General features: G+C 34.8%; 1 long non-coding RNA gene across 1 annotated transcript; it reads left to right on the forward strand.

Moving 5' to 3' along the window:
• Positions 1 to 18,615: 18,615 nt before the first annotated feature.
• LOC127710769 (uncharacterized) lies at positions 18,616 to 19,821 on the forward strand. Its single transcript, XR_007986322.1, has 3 exons — positions 18,616 to 18,888; positions 19,068 to 19,247; positions 19,605 to 19,821. It is a non-coding gene; the product is annotated as an uncharacterized LOC127710769 (long non-coding RNA).
• The last annotated feature ends 231 nt before the right edge of the window (positions 19,822 to 20,052 follow it).

Raw genomic sequence — 20,052 nt, forward strand, 5'->3', positions numbered from 1 at the left:
GTAAATCACGATGCACGTAAAATTAAATAAGCCGAACACGTTGAACGAGGCACCTGTCTTGCACGAATGAACGTCAAATAAAAAAGTAAAAACACGTTGAACGTGAAATAAAAAACGGCGATCACGTTGCACGAAAATAACCCTTTACCACCATCTTTTAAAAACATACCTCAATGAAATAAAGTAATAGTTATTGAAGAACTGGTCATTATCGTGATACATGGATATCACGATAATGACCAGTTCTATAATAACTATTATATGATTATTTTATATAGTAAAAATTAAATGGGATTCATTATCCATATTATCCAGAACTTTGCACTTATTACAGTCTTTGAGGGCGTGAACTATTTTTATATCTTCCAGTTTCAATAGCGAGGGAATGATCACTAATTCTTAATTTGCATACAAGTTCAAGATTAGGGTATGTCAAATAAAATTCTTATTTATATTCGGTTTGTATAAAAAAAGTTTACTATTTTGATCAAGAGATGATATCTTATTGTAAAATATTTCTTTATATCTTTGCTGCAGTTCATTTGTATAGTCTTTTTTACTAAGATTCTTGTAGGCTCTGTATTTGTTTTTAGACTCATTTTTTTTTAAATCTTTGCTGCAGTTTATTTTTGATAGTATTTTTTTACTAAGATTCTTGCAGGCTCTGTATTTGTTTTTAGACTCATTTTGGGGTTTGCTAATATTATTGTCGGACCTAATATGATTTATATATGAGTACCATGAGTATGTACCTTGTTCATGAAGTGCTTCAGCAGATGACAATAAGTTTCCATTTTGTGAGAGCAAGTTGCCTAAGAACTTAAATGTATTTAATGATTCTAGAACAGCGTGCGTGTAATTAAATATTGTATTTTGCGTCTTTATATATGACGATGACCAAGAACCATTGTGTTAGTCTTTTTACAATTAAAAGTGATTTGTCATTTATCACAACAAGAAGAGAATTTATCTAAGCTTTCATAAAGACCTTCTTTTGATTCTGACATTATTAATAAATCAGCTGCAAAAATTAAACTTCCAATGACAGAACTTTCTAAGGTTAGCGGTTGACAATCATTTCCTGAGAATAAATTTGGAACATCATTTATATATATATATATACAAGTCTAAATTGAAAACAACGTTCAAACCTATGATTGCGTAGGATAAAAACCGCATTTTTATACGTGTGCATATATATATATATATAGATTCTACCACTGCATCGAGTATGATACGATATTTATCCACTTGAGACAGTTAAATTTTCAAATTTAAAACGCGAGGCTCGCCGAGCGTTTTAAATATTTAAAACTTAACTGTCGAGAGTGGATAAATATCGTATTACACGAGATTTGGTGGTGGAATCTGTTTCTCTAATGATTTTCTAACAATATGCAGGCAAAGTTATTCCTTCTTTTCGAATGATCTGCAAAAAGATGTGTTCTTTCTATGTGACGTCAGCAGACATGGTCGCCTTTTTTCATGCCGTCACAATAGGAAATTCAGAGGAAAGCAAGAAAATTCGACGTCATAATCGGATTTTAACCAATGATGAACTGAGATCAAACGAACCACACGTTGATTAAATTTTTTTTTATACAATGGGTGCAGAAAGGGATAAATTGACGAAGAATTAGAGAAATATATATATATCAAAGTAGTTGGTAAAAATAATGTTAATGTTTAGTGCTGACATTGTCTTAGAATACATACATTTAATAATCTTATAGCCGACTCCTGAAGATAAAATCTTAAAAAAAATAAAGCTTTACGCCACACATAATCAAAAGCTTTGCGCAAGTCAATGAAGCATGTATACATTTGTCTGTTACCAAGATGTATGTATTTATTTATTGAAGTTTTAAGTACAAACAAACTGTCAGTTGTTCTCATTTTAGGTCGAAAACCAAATTGAAATTTACTGAATTTGTCTTCCATATAAATCATCAACCTTTCATTCAATACTGCACTAAATATTTTTGCTACACCAGTTAAGAGTGAAATACCTCTATAATGATTTGGGTCAAGTGGAAAACTATCCCTAATTAAAGGGACTACATACATGTATGAGTTAAGCCAAATTTCAGGATAAAATCCAGATGAGAATATTAAATTAAAAAGTATAGTTACAGACTTGACAACAACAGGACAACTTGTTTTAATTTTTTAATTGAATATGAGATCAGGACCACATGCTTAACCAACTTTAAGAGACTTAATTACTCATTTTACCTCCGTTTTTGTTATAGGTTTATCATTTATATCATTATATTTGTAATTACTTACATCTGATAAAAAATATCTATATATCTCTTCTATATGTGTTTTATTTCCAGGTTCTTTCCACTCGCCCTGAGATTGGAAGTGTTTCATTAAATTTTTGGGTTGAAAATTATCGTTGCTAGATGTATTGATGTTAGTATGGGTATGATTGTTAGCTTCGTTCAACAATTCCAAAATTCTTGTGGGTTTTCAGTTTTAGCGTATAATAATTTTATATAAAATTTTGTCTGAACTGGGTTTTTTTCTTTAAGCAGACTTCTTCAAATCTTTGGCTGTTATAAAATAATTATGTCTTAATGTTTTATCAAATTGCTTGGATTTCAATTGTTTCCCAAGAAAATTTATTATTGATTTTGAGTTTCTAGTTTTACTGTCGGAACAAGGTTTTATACTTTTCATTTTTTTTTTCTTATAATGAATTGGACTTTTTCTTAAGCATACATCATTCGATATGTTATCAAATATGATTCTAAGGTTTACAGATGCTAAATTTATACCGGACTCGCAAATTTCAAAATATTTTTGTTCAAAGTCTAAAATCATATTTATCACTTTCTTTAATGATAATATTTTATAGTTTTTTTTCTTTTTACTTTGGCGTCTATTTGTAGCTTGTACAATTTTTTTAACAATGCGTTGGTCTTTTCATTTTTATGGACAAATTCAACTTACATTTTACAACAAAATAAATCTGAACATGGTCAGAGAGGTTATATATGAACTTTTAGTACAAAAAAAATCATTAAGAGCATGAGGTCCTTGCTAACTACCCCATAATCAACAGTACTACAACCATTAAAAGTATAACAAGTAAAGTAACCCAAGAAGTCACCTATAAATCGGACATTTACTTTCCGTAGTCTTGAGGATATACATATAATTAAAAGTGATTTTCCATGACAATTTCAAGTTTGATCTTGACTATTTCTTTCTACAAATATATTACCATCATACTAAGGTGGTAGAATATCTTGTAATACATGGGTGTCATGTGATTCTTGATTGTTAAAGTCTGTGTGCGCACTTACGTTAGCATTAAAGTCACCTATCAATGCAATTTCATCTTTACCTGAACATTTTCATTTTCTAAGTTCAGAAAATCATCATCTAAATGAGTAGAATTATAAGGGGGAAAATAAATAGCGCATAAAATAAATCTTTCTCAAATCCAAAAAGGAATATCTAGTGTAAGCCATATTCTTTTTGAAGATGTGGATGCTTTAGACAAATTGGTTATTCCCTCGACAATTTCTTTTTTATTGTACATCATAATGCTGCCGCTGTGTCTTTTCGATTTTTTATGTTTTTTTCTACACATTGAAATAGAAACAAAATTCTCATTTGAGTTTCAGCATTCTCTCCTTTCCATGTTTCTAGTAAAAAGTAAAATTAAAATAATACCGAACTCCGAGGAAAATTCTAAACCGAAAGTCCCTAAGTAAAATTCAAAAGCTCAAACACATCAAACGAATGGATAACAACTGTCATATTCCTGACTTGGTACAGGCATTTTCTTATGTAGAAAACAGTGAATTAAACCTGGTTTTATAGCTAGCTTAACCTTTCACTTGTATGACAGTCGCTTAAAATTCCATTATATTGACAACGATGTGTAAAACATTTATATCAGATTTGATATTTTCAATAAATAAATCATCAGTATATGTATCACCAAGACCACGGATATTCCATGATGAGACAGCTAGTTCTCTTTGTAATGACATGTGTGAATGATTGTTAAGAGCTGGTGAAAAAATTTCCCTCAAATTTCAATCTATGTAGGCTTTATTAATTCTTGACTAATATCATTTATATAACCTCCAAATATATTGTGTTGCATAAAGCTTTCATAACTATCAAAAAGAAAATACTAACATGTGGGCTAAGTAAGTGACCAACGGGAGGTAATCTATTTGAATATAACATGTATAAATTGATTTATCTCCATTTGAAAAAAATATCAATACACTGTAATAATAATAAAGATACTTGTGCTTGTAAGTAATTGTGTTGGTATTCAGAGGGTACCACAAATATATATATTTATACATTTGATTATATGACTGTGCATAAACTTATAACATATTATGAAATATTCATTCTCTTATATTTTGTTATTATGTTTATAAAGTTATGAATAGAAACGGAAAATTCGTCAAAGAGACAACAACCCGGCTAAAGAGCGGAAAACAGTCCAAGGTTACCAAGTGGTCTTCAACACAGCGAGAAAATCCCGCATCCGGAGGCGGGCTTCAGATGGCACCTTAAACAATAATGTATTCTAGTTCAGCTAATGGACGTCACACTTAACTCCGAAACAAATAAATGAACCAAAATTAAAAAAAAAAAATATACAAGCTTAACAAAGGCCAGTGGTTCCGGACTTGGGATAGGCGCAAAAAAAGCGGCGGGTTTAAACATGTTTTGTGAGATCTTGAACCCTCCCCCTTTACCTCTAGCCAACGTGGACTAAACAATATAGTATAGTGATCTTCTATATTTGCATTTTCATCTTTTCTCCAAAAAAAGTTATCAAGAAAAGGAATATGTTAAATATAAATTAGAATACTGCTCGACTCAAGTTGATTAATCTTGCACTTACTTTGTAGTTGTAAACAACGCTCTCTATTCTAGAAATACATCATTTTATTCTAGTTATTAATTTTCAATTAAAGAATTTTGTAATAAGCAACAAGGATATGCAATGAAAAAGTACATCTTTTTCATTTTGTTTTAACATTGTTTAAAATTTAACAATCTGCTATTAACAGAGTTCTGACACTGTATTTCGTTCTATATAAGTTTAACCATACTCAAATCATATAATCCCCAGGGATGATTGGGGAATAGAAATATGGTCACTTGGTCTTCTTCCGACCGGCAGTAAAACGCTTGCCAAAGTGGGGCGTCCGTTTGGCTGTGCGGGATGTATCAAGTTTGCAACCACGTCTGGTCAGAATGGGGACGTTAAATCCGATGCCTAGTGTAAAGAGAGTGCCATGCTCTTTGCACGTTAAGAACCCTTGCAACAACTCTTTGAGGTGGCCTGTTGCAAGGCATAATTTCTGTCCCTATCCGTTAAACCCTCACTTTCCAGTGGCAGTCCAAATTTCCCCGACCATCATCCCGGATGGCCTCTATAAGAAGATCTACCTATTGTATTTATTGTTAACTTGTGCTCGTCCTGAACATGCATGAAATATTTGCTACTGGACGTTAAGCAACCAACAATCAATCAATCTCAATTCATATACACATGAATACTTAAAAATGAACATTGAACAAATAAAATATTCTTGAAAAATAAGAATTATGTCCATAGTACACGGATGCCCCACTCGCACTCTCATTTTTTATGCTTAGTGGACCGTGAAATTGGGTTCAACACTATAATTTGGTAATAAAATTAGAAAGATCATATCATAGGGAACATGTGTACTTAGTTTCAGGTTGATTGGACTTCAACTTCATCAAAAACTACCTTGACCAAAAACTTTAACCAAAAAAATTAACCTTAAGCGGGACAGAAGGACGGACGAACGAACGAACGGTCGAACGAACGAACGAACGGACGAACAGACCGAAAAACATAATACCCCTAGGTGGGGCATAAAATTAGAATTGAAACAATTTTAAAAACGTAATCCAACAATAGGGAGGAGCAAATACTTGTCGGCTCGAAATTGTCATTTGTCTATCGTTCATTGATCGTTTATTTTACAAAAAATTTATCCCCTGACTCTATTTGGCAAATTCAAATTAAACATGGTTACAATCATCATAGAGTTTCAATTATCTAACTCAGAGTTATTGCCCTTAAATGGCGATTTTTAATTTCACCAAGGGCGCCTATTTGGTTGTGCGGGATGTAAAAGTACGCAGCCACGTCCGGGTCAGAATGGGGACGTTAAATCAAAATTAATTAAATTAAGTTTTATTAAATGCTTGACCTGACAGAGAAAATGTTCGCAAATTCAAACAGGTGACTACAACAATTATAGTGGTTTCTTGTTTTGTAAGTTATAAGATGACAACTCCCAGAGTCGGAGAAATTTAACAATATTTGAATACAGGTTTGTATTAACCAATGTTTTATACAGGTTGACAACCATCCCATCAGTAGGACCAGGGGGTTATTCAATCTGCTGATATCAAAACAAGAATCAGCATCTGCAGATCCTACCAAGACCTACAGACAAGTATATGATAACGTTGCAGTAAATGCTGCCCCTGACACAGAAAAGGTTCAATCTTATTGTTCAGTCAAAACATCATTGGATAGACAACATGCACACAAAATTCCTCATGTACCACAGTCAATCAATGAAGTGCTGATAGAGAGCCGTTGAAAAAGAACAAAAGGTAAACATAAGTGTCTGTGTCATATTAATATAACTGGTGAATCGATGTTTACAAGTCCTTCGGTGTCTTGGGTAATGCAATGACGTCTATCTAGATGCTACATTCAAGACTGTCCAACGTCCATATTAAAAGGTCATTACTATAAATGAGTTTTACCAGAATAAGTGTCTTTGCTCTTATAACTACCCGCCACGTGGGACATTACAGGCACATATGTGTCCATGTTAAAAGGTAGTGTTCAAGACTAACCAATAATCAACTTGCACCTCTTCGAATTATTTCTGATGTCAAAGTAGCCATGACGTCTGCTGCTGAAAAGAATTCCAACAGGCTAGCATTTGCACACGTTTATTCCACTTATGCTAGGCCATATGGAGAAAAGTACAGAAACAAGGTATCAGTCCGCCACACTACCGAAATCCCAATCTTCGGAAATATATCAGAAAGGCGATGGCAATCGCATACAAGCTTTAGTAACTAGTAAAGGCTAATTAGCTATGTAGTGAAATTTTTGTCGTTGATATCCTTGCAAGATCTATTGAATTATTTCAGACGAAATTATATAAATGGACAATATGCTGTACCTAAATGGAATGTGTACAATCGGGATGTGGACAATATAGAGCAAAACACCATTGGACTCGAGCAGGCAGACACTTTAAGCATCCAATAAAGATAGCAGCCACTTTTTAAACAGCCTATTTGTATGATATGTCTAAAAACCAAAAAACTGTACATGACGCATACGTTCCAAAAATCTCAATTTCTTATTTTAATATAAGTGCATCTCCTTTGACAGTGGAATTCGGCATTTTCACGTCTTGGCGTTATTCTCATAAGATGACGATCCGTTTTATATACATGTACCAATGATGCCATCAGCCACTTTTTCTGACACTATTTGTTTAAAAAAATATTGTAAACTTTGAAATCGTGTTTTTTTTTTCCTTTTATTTTCTCGTTTTTTAATTCCTTATGATTATGAGGTACAAAAACAATGTAAGGATAAAAATAACATTATCTACTTTCAATCTTTAATGTCAAACAGCAGTAATACACAGTTTTCCTGGGATCCATTTACAGGGTTACATGCACAAGGAATTAAGATAGGTTGTACTAAACTCATACTTTATGTAGCACTTCGTCATTTAGAACGACCAACTGCCTTGAATCAGATAATGGGCAATAAACTTGTATTGGCCGACTATCAAATAGGTCTGATATGGTTCTAGCCTTAACAAAAATAGTTCATAACTTTCTTAATGAAACAGAAACAGTACCTTGAATCCTTGAAAGTGGCTTACCCATCGATTTTTTTCCAGAGTAAAAGGTCATGTATCATTACATATTGTGAGTATTTTATTTTCGAATTTGGTAATGTTATATTTCATCTTTAACATTTCTGAACATCAACATTTTTTTTTTTTTCGATATTCGCTGTTAGAAATTTTAGTTGAACAGTTTTTAGCATCATTGAGGAACACTTTATGAATCAGTGAATGCCTCAGATATTGATATCCATGTTATTCCTGCAATAACTTGAATAAGACAGAAGATAATAAAGAGAGTCGAAAGAAACCAAAGGGACATTCAAACTCATTAGTCGAAAATAAACTGACAACACAATGGCAAAACACCAAAAGACAAATTATTAGTATACAAAACACACCATAGAAAACTAGAGACTAAGCAACACGAACCCCACCATAAACCGCGGGTGATCTCAGGTGCTCCGGAAGGTTAAGCATTTCATACATTTGGCTTCTCCAGTCGTGTTGCTCATATAAATACTAACCCGGTGATAAGTCTAATTCGGTAGGTTACATTCAGGGACTGACGAATCAAAAATCATAAAAAAAAGATGGACAATATCATAACCACTTTTGTCTTGAGTGTTTTTGACAAAGTAATAGAAAATCTTCAACTAATTCAACAATTTTATTACCTATGATGAAAGTTATTCTTATTTAAAGATATTTTATTCAGAAAAGTGAAGGATAAATTATAGAATGCAAAGTTGCAAGGTAAATGGACATCACCAAAAGGAATTCTAGTGAAAATAATGTATTGTTCTTTTTGCCATGGAGGAGTACATTAGTTTCTAAACTAGAACAACAGGAAAGTGGCTCAATTTGTTATATTTGTGTACAGAAATGTTTACTTTATAAAAATAAGAAGATGTGGGTATGATTGCCAATGAGACCCTCCACCAAAGACCATATTACGTAGAAGTAAACAACTAAAGATCACTGTATGGCTTTCATCAATAAGCAAATCCCAAACCTCACAGTAAGCTATAAAAGGTCCCAATATGAAAAATGTAAAACAATTCAAACGAGAAATATGACGGCCTGATTTATGTACAAGACTACAAACGAAAAACAACTATGATATACAGCAATAAACGACAACCACTGAATTACAGGAGTCGGTTTCACAAAAAAACTTACGACTAAGATTGATCGTAAGTATACTAATTGTTCATGACTTACGATCAATCTTAGTCATAAGTTTTTTTTGTGAAACCGAATCCAGGCTCCTGACCTAGGACAGGTACATACAGAATGTGGCGAGGTTAAACATGTTTGCTGCCCCCAAAACCCTCAGTTTTTGGTGGGGTTCGTGTTGCTCAGTCTTTAATTTTCTATGTTGTGTTTTGTGTACTATTGTTTGTCTTTTTCTTTTTTAGCCATGGCGTTGTCAGTTTATTTTCGACTTATGAGTTTGAATGTCCCTCTGGTATCTTTCGCCCCTCTTTTACTTTGAACACTAGCATTTATATTGTTTGTATTTCAGGTTGAAAATATTAAAACACATGGTCTTCCATTAGGACATACTGAGGGTGCTTTTGAAAAAAATAGATGGAAGAATATGGGGTTTATATTTTAACAAAATCATCACGCTAGAAGCAGGGATACAGCTCATTCTTTTTTTTTAAATGGAAATATCATCACATATTTCCAGTGGTTCCTTTTTAAACAAGAAGAGCAAATGGTAAGTTAATTCAGCATATTGTAGTTCATCCAAACTGGATCATTTAAAAATCAAACCAAGGGCCCACTTGATGTATGACCAAACGATCTAGTGATGAAGTTAATGTTTTTAGTTTTAGATTGATAATTTAGTCTTAGATGCATGATTTTTTTTATTAGTTGTTATTGGCTTTGAATTAGCTGTCAGTAACTGCGAATACTCTCAGATCTGTATACGTACTTAGTGTCTTTTTGTTGTTTGGTTGTACAAGTACCCGTCCACGTCCACGTCCACTCTGTGTTTTTGTTAGATGTATTTCTATTTGTATCCATCTGATGAGTTAAGTCTTTTTATACCCCCGCTTTAAAAACGTTGGGGTATACTGTTTTACCTCTGTCTGTCCGTCCATCTGTCGGTCCGTCCATCCGTCAGTCCGTCCCATGCATATTTTTCGTCGCATCTTTCTCAGGAACTACATTACAAGGATTTCTGAAATTTAATTTCAGGGTTTATATGAATCTGCTATACCGTGTGATGCGTTTTCAGATTCATCACTCAACAACTTCCTGTTTATCTTATACTTTTAGCGGGGCGGGGGTATCATTAGTGAGCAGTAGTTCACAGATTCACCTGTTCAACTGATTTTTAAAGTTTGTTCTTACAAACTAGTTTAACCCCGCCACATTCTGTATGTCCCTGCCCCAAGTCAGGAGCATGTAATTCAGCGGTTGTCGTTTGTTGCTGTGTTACATATTTGTTTTTCGTTCATTATTTTGTACATAAATTTGGCCGTTAGTTTTCTCGTTTGAATTGTTTTACATTTGTCATTTCGTGGCCTTTTATAGCTGGCTATGCGAAATGGGCTTTGCTCATTGTTGAAGGACGTACGGTGACCTGTAGTTGTTAATTTCTGTATCATTTGGTCACTTGTGGAGTGTTGTCTCATTGGCAATCATATCACATCTTCTTTTTTATATTTATCTATTAAGTGTTCATATAAAAATCCTACGCATTTTACAAATGAAGTTGGAGCGTAAAATATTTGTTGGAAAACACTACAACGATTTCTGGACCTATGTGCGGTATGAATGTGATAATACGGAGTGTAAAACGGATAATGGTCTCTGAAACATACCTTAAAAAATCTTGATGTTCATTAAACAACTTTGACGGCTATATCATTCTTCAGCTATTTACAAATCAATTTTCTTGCACAATAATTTTCATTTTTTGAAAATTCACAGGGCCAAATGCGAAACCAAACTCCTTATTGTGTATTTTTACCACAGAAAGGAAATGGTGGGTTAAACCTGGTTTATTAGCAAACTAAACCTCCCACTTGTATGACATTTGTTTATAGTTCCGTCAAATTGAAATATTGTGTGAAAAAGCCAATCACACATAATGATGAAATGTAAAAATATCTGGGATTCAGCAGCCAAAACTGTGTAAAAAGTAAAATAAAAAATACCGAACTCCAAGGAAAATTCAAAACCGGAAAGTCCCTTATCACAGGTCAAAGTACGGCCTTTAACACAGAGCCTTGGCTCACACAGAACAGCAAGCTATAAAGGGCCCCACTGAAAAATTCATGCAAAACATGAAAATAAATATAACAAAGACGCCAACAAAAAAGTTGTAGTTGACAGTAAATTTGACAATGACGTCAACAGAAATGTTTTTGTAGAATATTATTGACAAAAACTCCGATAAAAAAAAAGTTTGTAGTTGATAGTATATATATATGCACTTTCTCAATAAAGCACATGTACAAATTAAGTAAAATATAAATGCTAGGGTAAACGAAATGGAACCATCCCTGTAAAAACCTCTTGCGTTCGAATCGCACTCATGAACCACCTGCACCAGGAACTCTGAAAGTCAAAGACACGATGGCGGGATGCTTAAATACTCTGTTACGTCAAAAATCATACGACTAAAAGAAGTAAAGATGTTTCATGGATACAATTAAAGGGAAAACTGTAAAATAAATAAGAAGATACACAACTTCAGCACCAAGAACCTTTAACTCAAGACCATCTTGTATTATTTGTGAGGTAAACAATGAATATTTATTTATTAAGTCTTGGTACTTCCCGATCAACATTATGAGAAAAAGGACGAGACGTTCTTGAGAAAACCCTGGCCAATTAATTTTTTGCTCAGACTCCGATGACGTTTTACAAAGTCTAAGTAGTAGCTGCAAGCTGTTGAATATCGTATGAATTGAGAAATATATACTATATACGCGTGTGAAGTTGGTATATTGCTGCTAAGGTGAGGACAATTTCAAAATTGAATTCGTCTCGGTTGTGATAGTAGTCCGAGATTTCTCTGACGTCCAAGTAATCTTGGCCTAGTGATAGAATCTGGCACAGTTACTTGTGTACACATAATATGTGAGAAAAAGTTGTGTTCATTAATTAGGTGCACGGAGCTTATTATTCTAAACTACAACCTTGGGTTGCATTCGTGCTAATTGAATGCAAGAGACGTAATCAAATGATTCGTTTTCAGTAAATAAACAATCAGCATCTGTATGAACTAAACACCTACTGTTAATATTTGAAAATGCATATCATTTTATTTGTACATTGTAGCTTTCAATAGAATGGAAACACAAATCTGTGATACTTCCTATCAAAGCAGAGACACGAAGAGGTCACAGTTAATACTTATTAAACGAACATAAAGAAGTTACAATTCCGGAAATGGGCATTATCACAAATATTGTAACCTGCACTATTTAATATAGATCAGTTGTCTGAAATATGATCCTTATTATCCTCTTTCTCTCATGGAGACTAACTAAAACTGAGTACTTGTAAGCAAAGTTTTTAAGTGTTTGAATTTATTATTTTTTTTAAGGTAAGCATGAAATGTGCAAGTGATTTTTATCCGTCCAGTAATTCAACCGTTGATATGTAAAGTTGCATTATGTCCAAATGTATTTTAAAGAGTGTTGGACTGTTGAGACCCTTCAAAGGTGACTGGCGAGTAGAAAGGTGGTCACTTGGTCTTCTTCCGATCGACAGTAAAACCCTTTCCAAAGTTGGGGCATCCGTTTACCAGTGCGGGATGTACAAGTACGCAGCCACGTCCGGTCAGAAAGGGGACCCTAAAACCGATGCTTTGTATAAGTAGGCTGCCACGCTCTCTGCATGTTAAGAACCCTTGCAATAATACTTTAAGGGGTCTGTAGGTGGCCTGTTGCTTAGCAAACATTATGTCCCTATCTAATATAACCTAATATTCAAGTGGCAAGTCCACATGTCCCAAACCTTCCTCCCGGACAGCCTCTATTACAGAACCTACCTATTGTATTTATTGTTGGCGTGTCCTCGTCTTAAACACGTAAGAAATATTTGCCACTGGACGATAGGCAACCAACAATCAATCTATCATTACAGAGGTCGTTCAAAACTTGAAAAGGAATCAATATTCTCTCAGATATGAAGGTTATAAAAGATTGGCGGTTACTATTGAAGATACGCACCCAATCTAATAAGTAGCCTCAGCTGAAAACTAACAGTATTGAATTGATCTGCAGGGAAGATTGACATTTTCGAAAGTGCGGTAATCCGGTAGACTGAAGGTGTCATAATAACATAACTCATTCTCGAGTATTCATTTTACGCAGTCAATAAGAACGTATACATAGTTGCAACTTTACTATAGGTTCAAGTATTACTTGTGGACCTGATTTAGATATTCAAATAAGTCGATATTTGTAGATAAAACTTACTTTTCTTTTTAACCCAGACATAACTCCGAGTAATTATATCAGCCCAAAAGCATTATCAAAATTGTCTAACCTGCACTATTTAATATAGACCAGTTGCCTGAAATATGATCCTTATCATCCTCTTTCTCCCACGGAGACGAACTAAAACTGAGTACGTGTAAGCAAACTTTTTGCTTACATCTTTTTTAAGAAACGAAGGAAGTGTTAAAATATTTTTCAACAGTTGATAGTTATATGATGTCCAAAGTAATGTCAACGGTGTCGAACTATTGAGAACCGCCAAGTGTGATTTGGAATAGAAATATTGTCACTTGGTCTTCTTCCGGTCGGCAGTTAAACCCTTTCCGAAGTTGTGCGTCCGACTTTGAGGGGTCCGTAGGTGGCCTGTTGCAAGTCAAATTTTCTGTCCTTGTCTAGTATACCTTCATTTTTACAGTGGCATTCCGCTTTTCCTCGACCTTCATCCCAGATGGCCTTTATTGCTACACATACCTTAATGTAAATTTGTTCTCGTCCATAACATCCATAAAAAAATATTTACCACTAGACATTAAGCGGTCATCAATCAATTGGAATATCTAAGCGACCTCAGTTATAGGCATCAAGTTGATAATTGAAATTACGATAAATATACTAAAAATATGTGTTCACGCAAACATCCTTAAACAACAGTTTTTCCACTGTATAGGAAACAAGACACGTGATCTTTGCCAGATTGAACAGTGCCCTCATTGAATTCTTCATATTTGAAGGGGATAAGTTATCTTCGAGAGAACCATCGATGTTGTGTCCGAAGTTAGTTTTGACGCCATCATTATATAAATACCCCAAAAGTGACTGGGAAATGAAAATATGGTAACTTGGTCTTCTTCAGATCGGCAATGAAACCCTGGCCAAAGTTGGGTGTCCGTTTAGGCTGTGCGGGATTTACAATAATGCAGCCACGTATGAACAGAATGGGGACGTTAGATAACCAGTGCGGACTTTGAGGGGCCGAAGTTCGCATGCGCAAGGCGATATTTTCTGACCATATCCTATGTACCCTCATTTTCTGGACGGCCTCTTTTACAGGACCTAACTGTTGTATAAATTGTTAATTTGTTTTCGTACTGAACATGCATGAAATATTTGTCTCTGGACGTTAAGCAACAAACCATTACCACCTACGAGATAAGAGCAAATTTACGCTATATTTTAACTTTCGGAGGTCTTAATCGTATGACATTATTTTAATGGATTAAACTGAAAATATAGCTGAATTATAACATCACAGATAAGTAACTACCCTTTATTTCAATTTGCCCAAAGTTTTATCGTTTGAATAGACTATTTGTGGTTGTTTTTACTGTTCGGGATGTATAAATACGCAGTCACGTCCGGTCGAAATTGGACGTAAATAAACTGTATTTTCACTTTTTTATAAATTAGACACGGTTTTTTTGTTGATCCGACGACCCGATATGCAGGAGAACAAAAATGGATTAAATTTTTGTGTTTTAATTAATTCCCGCCAACTCTATGAAATACATTATCCCTGAAATATAAATATTTATATCAGCAATGTATCTCAATACAATATATAAGCATTATTTTTTATTATCTGGATACATAAACAGAAATAATAACACATTGTCTGTTGTGTTTTTGAGTCTGATAGCTGAGTTTGGAAATGTTATTTACGCAAAGAACTATACAGAACGAATCCTATATTTATAGCATTTTACAATCAGTGTATTTTCTTTTCATTCATATACATGTATATATATACCACATGAATTGTTTCATGTTTAAACATTACAAATTATGATACCAGATCAAAAAATGAGAGAAAGGGTGAAATAGGTTTTCCATTGTGACAATTTTCACAATGGCAATCTAATTATATAGTGGGCTGCCACGCGCGACTAATAAACAACGAGTAGCAAGTGCGGAGAACTAATTTTAATAATATTGCCATTGTGAACATTTTCTCCAAGGGTGTTTTCTCAAATTTTGAACATTGACACCTTTCAGAATTGATGCACTTCTAATCCAAATGCCTTAATACGTTTTTTCATTTTTATATTTAGTCCCTAAGTGCATTGATCAAAAGTTAAAGCTGTTCCTCATCTCAACCTTCCTTTTCTTTTAGCTTGCAAAATTCTTATGTTCTAGTTAAACATCTACATATTGTAATAGCTATATCTTATAATCTATAGCTGTCTATATCAAACAGCATTTTCAATAAAATAATATAACAGTATATTTAAAAAAAAATTATGATTTAATAACTTAAGATAAATGTACATGTGCCTTTTTTTATATATTGGATTAACAATATGAACAATAAGTTAAAATTAAAAACATTAATCATTAAAATTCAATTATTTTTTATAAACATAATTAGAAATAGATATCTTCAACATAAATGAACTATTTACAATCAGAATAAATATATATATCACAGTTGTTAGAACTATATATCACAAATGTTGAAACTACGGTATATCACAGATGTTGAAACTATATCACAGATGTTGATTTAATGTATACAGGATGGATTAATAGCAATCACTCAACTAACTGTCCAGAAACTGTTATCAAAGAATCAGTAACTGAAGATTAAACAAAAGTATGTTAAGAAAGTCCTCCTGAGCTGTAAAGAAATGACCAGACTCAAGCTAGCGACCAATTCTAGCGACCAATCAAGCTAGCGACCAATTCTAGCGACCACTAAAGAACACAATGAGAATCAACTTGTCTATAAAGAATCATTATGTGGTATATGAAAAAACCACAACACCACATTATGAAACAACGTTCTGTTAAAAAGAAAATCTATCTACCAGTACGGTATATATATTGTTTTTTAACGTTTAAATGATCAGAAGTGTCCATCAAATTAAGGGAGAAGGGACACTACAATACGAATGACGTCTGTAGCTGAATGCACTAACTAGTTTGGTTGCTAAATGTCTGCATCAATATCAATGAGTAAAATATAACGTGCCAGAAAATCGTAAAAGTCAAAACAATTTAATACAATAGAAAAACAAAGGATATAGGGTATCCCTCCATGACACAAAATCAGTAAATGCACAGCGAAAAACACACAAAAAGCTAAGGAACATTCTTTGTTAACGAACTATTTTTATTCCCCTACATTCGAACACATACTATATGTTATCATATATGTATTTATATAAATAAAGGTGCGCCCCTCTCTGGAGTTTATTCTATCGGGAGAGGGACTAGTTGGGAAATAAAGTAATCCATATTTTGACGTCTTCTTTACGTTTTCTCTGTTTTCCAAACTCTAATCCGAAATCGCAAAGATAAATCAATTATTGTAAACAAAATATTAAAAACGGAGCGTATATCCCCCAAGCACATAATGGTTATACAATAGTACTTTGCGGTTTAGAAATCAGAATAAAAAGCTAAAGAGTTTTTAGAATTTGAATAATAAAAAAAAAGAGTGTTTGTTTATGATGATTTGCTCGCACAATCGTTTTCAATATTCAGTGAACCGTAAATAATTTAAAAAGTACATATTTTAATGAACATGTGTACCTAGTTTCAAGTTGACAAGACTACAACGTCATCTTAGACTAGATTCAATACTAACGTCATCTTAATGCAGTATGAATGGACGGACAAACGGACAAACGAATTAACGAACGAACACAAAAACCAGATAATACTATGGGCTTTACCGTCGTAGGCGGAGCATAGAATAACTATTTAATGTGAGTTCACTTAAACCTGTTCCTTTGTACAATGTTTCAGCTTTCAAATAAACGAAATAAGAAAAATATTATGTGCGAAAGAATAACTATATACTGGCTTTCCATACACTCGGCATCCTCGTATATCCTTTATTTTCTAGAAAAGGAACTTTTAATGTCTATTCCCTATACTGAAATTGAAAACATACAAAATAACAAACTGTAAGAGTACATTTCATGCCCACAAACTATATTTTGAATTGAAAGTATACGTGCACTATTTTGTACGGCATGCAGCCTTACTTAAAAGAAATGTAAAGATTTTTTTGATTAAAAAAAGACCGTACACTTTGAATGTCAACTTTGAACCCCTTCAATTCCCAGAAGGTCCTAACCCCCAAAAAATCATTTCAGTGGGTCCTGCTCTGATTCATTACCTTTCATTTGAGCTATGTCCGGTGTCGAACTTTGCCGTACGAAGCTGACGAGACTTGCCGAAAGAATGTACGGTGGACACGTAAAAAAAAAAAATAAGACAAACTTTGAACCCCTTCAATTCCCAGAAGGTCCTAACCCCCAAAAAATCATTTCAGTGGGTCCTGCTCTGATTCATTACCTTTCATTTGAGCTATGTCCGGTGTCGAACTTTGCCGTACGAAGCTGGCGAGACTTGCCGAAAGAATGTACGGTGGACACGTAAAAAAAAAAAAAAGACAAACTTTGAACCCCTTCAATTCCCAGAAGGTCCTAACCCCAAAAAAATCATTTCAGTGGGTCCTGCTCTGATTCATTACCTTTCATTTGAGCTATGTCCGGTGTCGAACTTTGCCATACGAAGCTGACGAGACTTGCCAAAAGAATGTACGGTGGACACGTAAAAAAAAAAAATAAGACAAACTTTGAACCCCTTCAATTCCCAGAAGGTCCTAACCCCCAAAAAATCATTTCAGTGGGTCCTGCTCTGATTCATTACCTTTCATTTGAGCTATGTCCGGTGTCGAACTTTGCCGTACGAAGCTGGCGAGACTTGCCGAAAGAATGTACGGTGGACACGTAAAAAAAAAACAAGATAAACTTTGAACCCCTTCAATTCCCAGAAGGTCCTAACCCCCAAAAAATCATTTCAGTGGGTCCTGCTCTGATTCATTACCTTTCATTTGAGATATGTCCGGTGTCGAACTTTGCCGTACGAAGCTGACGAGACTTGCCGAAAGAATGTACGGTGGACACGTAAAAAAAAAAAAAAAGACAAACTTTGAACCCCTTCAATTCCCAGAAGGTCCTAACCCCCAAAAAATCATTTCAGTGGGTCCTGCTCTGATTCATTACCTTTCATTTGAGCTATGTCCGGTGTCGAACTTTGCCGTACGAAGCTGACGAGACTTGCCGAAAGAATGTACGGTGGACACGTAAAAAAAAAATAATACAAACTTTGAACCCCTTCAATTCCCAGAAGGTCCTAACCCCCAAAAAATTATTTCAGTGGGTCCTGCTCTGATTCATTACCTTTCATTTGAGCTATGTCCGGTGTCGAATTTGGCGGTACGAAGCTGGCGAGACTTGCCGAAAGAATGTACGGTGGACACGTAAAAAAAAAAAAATAAGACAAACTTTGAACCCCTTCAATTCCCAGAAGGTCCTAACCCCCAAAAAATCATTTCAGTGGGTCCTGCTCTGATTCATTACCTTTCATTTGAGCTATGTCCGGTGTCGAACTTTGCCGTACGAAGCTGGCGAGACTTGCCGAAAGAATGTACGGTGGACACGTAAAAAAAAAAAATAAGACAAACTTTGAACCCCTTCAATTCCCAGAAGGTTCTAACCCCCAAAAAATCATTTCAGTGGGTCCTGCTCTGATTCATTACCTTTCATTTGAGCTATGTCCGGTGTCGAACTTTGCCGTACGAAGCTGACGAGACTTGCCGAAAGAATGTACGGTGGATACGTAAAAAAAAAAAATAAGACAAACTTTGAACCCCTTCAATTCCTAGAAGGTCCTAACCCCCAAAAAATCATTTCAGTGGGTCCTGCTCTGATTCATTACATTTCATTTGAGCTATGTCCGGTGTCGAACTTTGCCGTACGAAGCTGGCGAGACTTGCCGAAAGAATGTACGGTGGACACGTAAAAAAAAAAAAATAAGACAAACTTTGAACCCCTTCAATTCCCAGAAGGTTCTAACCCCCAAAAAATCATTTCAGTGGGTCCTGCTCTGATTCATTACCTTTCATTTGAGCTATGTCCGGTGTCGAACTTTGCCGTACGAAGCTGACGAGACTTGCCGAAAGAATGTACGGTGGACACGTAAAAAAAAAAAATAAGACAAACTTTGAACCCCTTCAATTCCCAGAAGGTCCTAACCCCCAAAAAATCATTTCAGTGGGTCCTGCTCTGATTCATCACCTTTCATTTGAGCTATGTCCGGTGTCGAACTTTGCCGTACGAAGCTGGCGAGACTTGCCGAAAGAATGTACGGTGGACACGTAAAAAAAAAAATAAGACAAACTTTGAACCCCTTAAATTCCCAGAAGGTCCTAACCCCCAAAAAATCATTTCAGTGGGTCCTGCTCTGATTCATTACCTTTCATCTGAGCTATGTCCGGTGTCGAACTTTGCCGTACGAAGCTGGCGAGACTTGCCGAAAGAATGTACGGTGGACACGTAAAAAAAAAAAAATAAGACAAACTTTGAACCCCTTCAATTCCCAGAAGGTCCTAACCTCCAAAAAATCATTTCAGTGGGTCCTGCTCTGACACCGGACATAGCTCAAATGAAAGGTAATGAATCAGAGCAGGACCCACTGAAATGATTTTTTGGGGGTTAGGACCTTCTGGGAATTGAAGGGGTTCAAAGTTTGTATTATTTTTTTTTTACGTGTCCACCGTACATTCTTTCGGCAAGTCTCGCCAGCTTCGTACGGCAAAATTCGACACCGGACATAGCTCAAATGAAAGGTAATGAATCAGAGCAGGACCCACT

The sequence above is a fragment of the Mytilus californianus genome, unplaced genomic scaffold (assembly GCF_021869535.1).
Source record: "Mytilus californianus isolate M0D057914Y unplaced genomic scaffold, xbMytCali1.0.p SCAF_8, whole genome shotgun sequence".
NCBI classification, from domain to species: domain Eukaryota; kingdom Metazoa; phylum Mollusca; class Bivalvia; order Mytilida; family Mytilidae; genus Mytilus; species Mytilus californianus.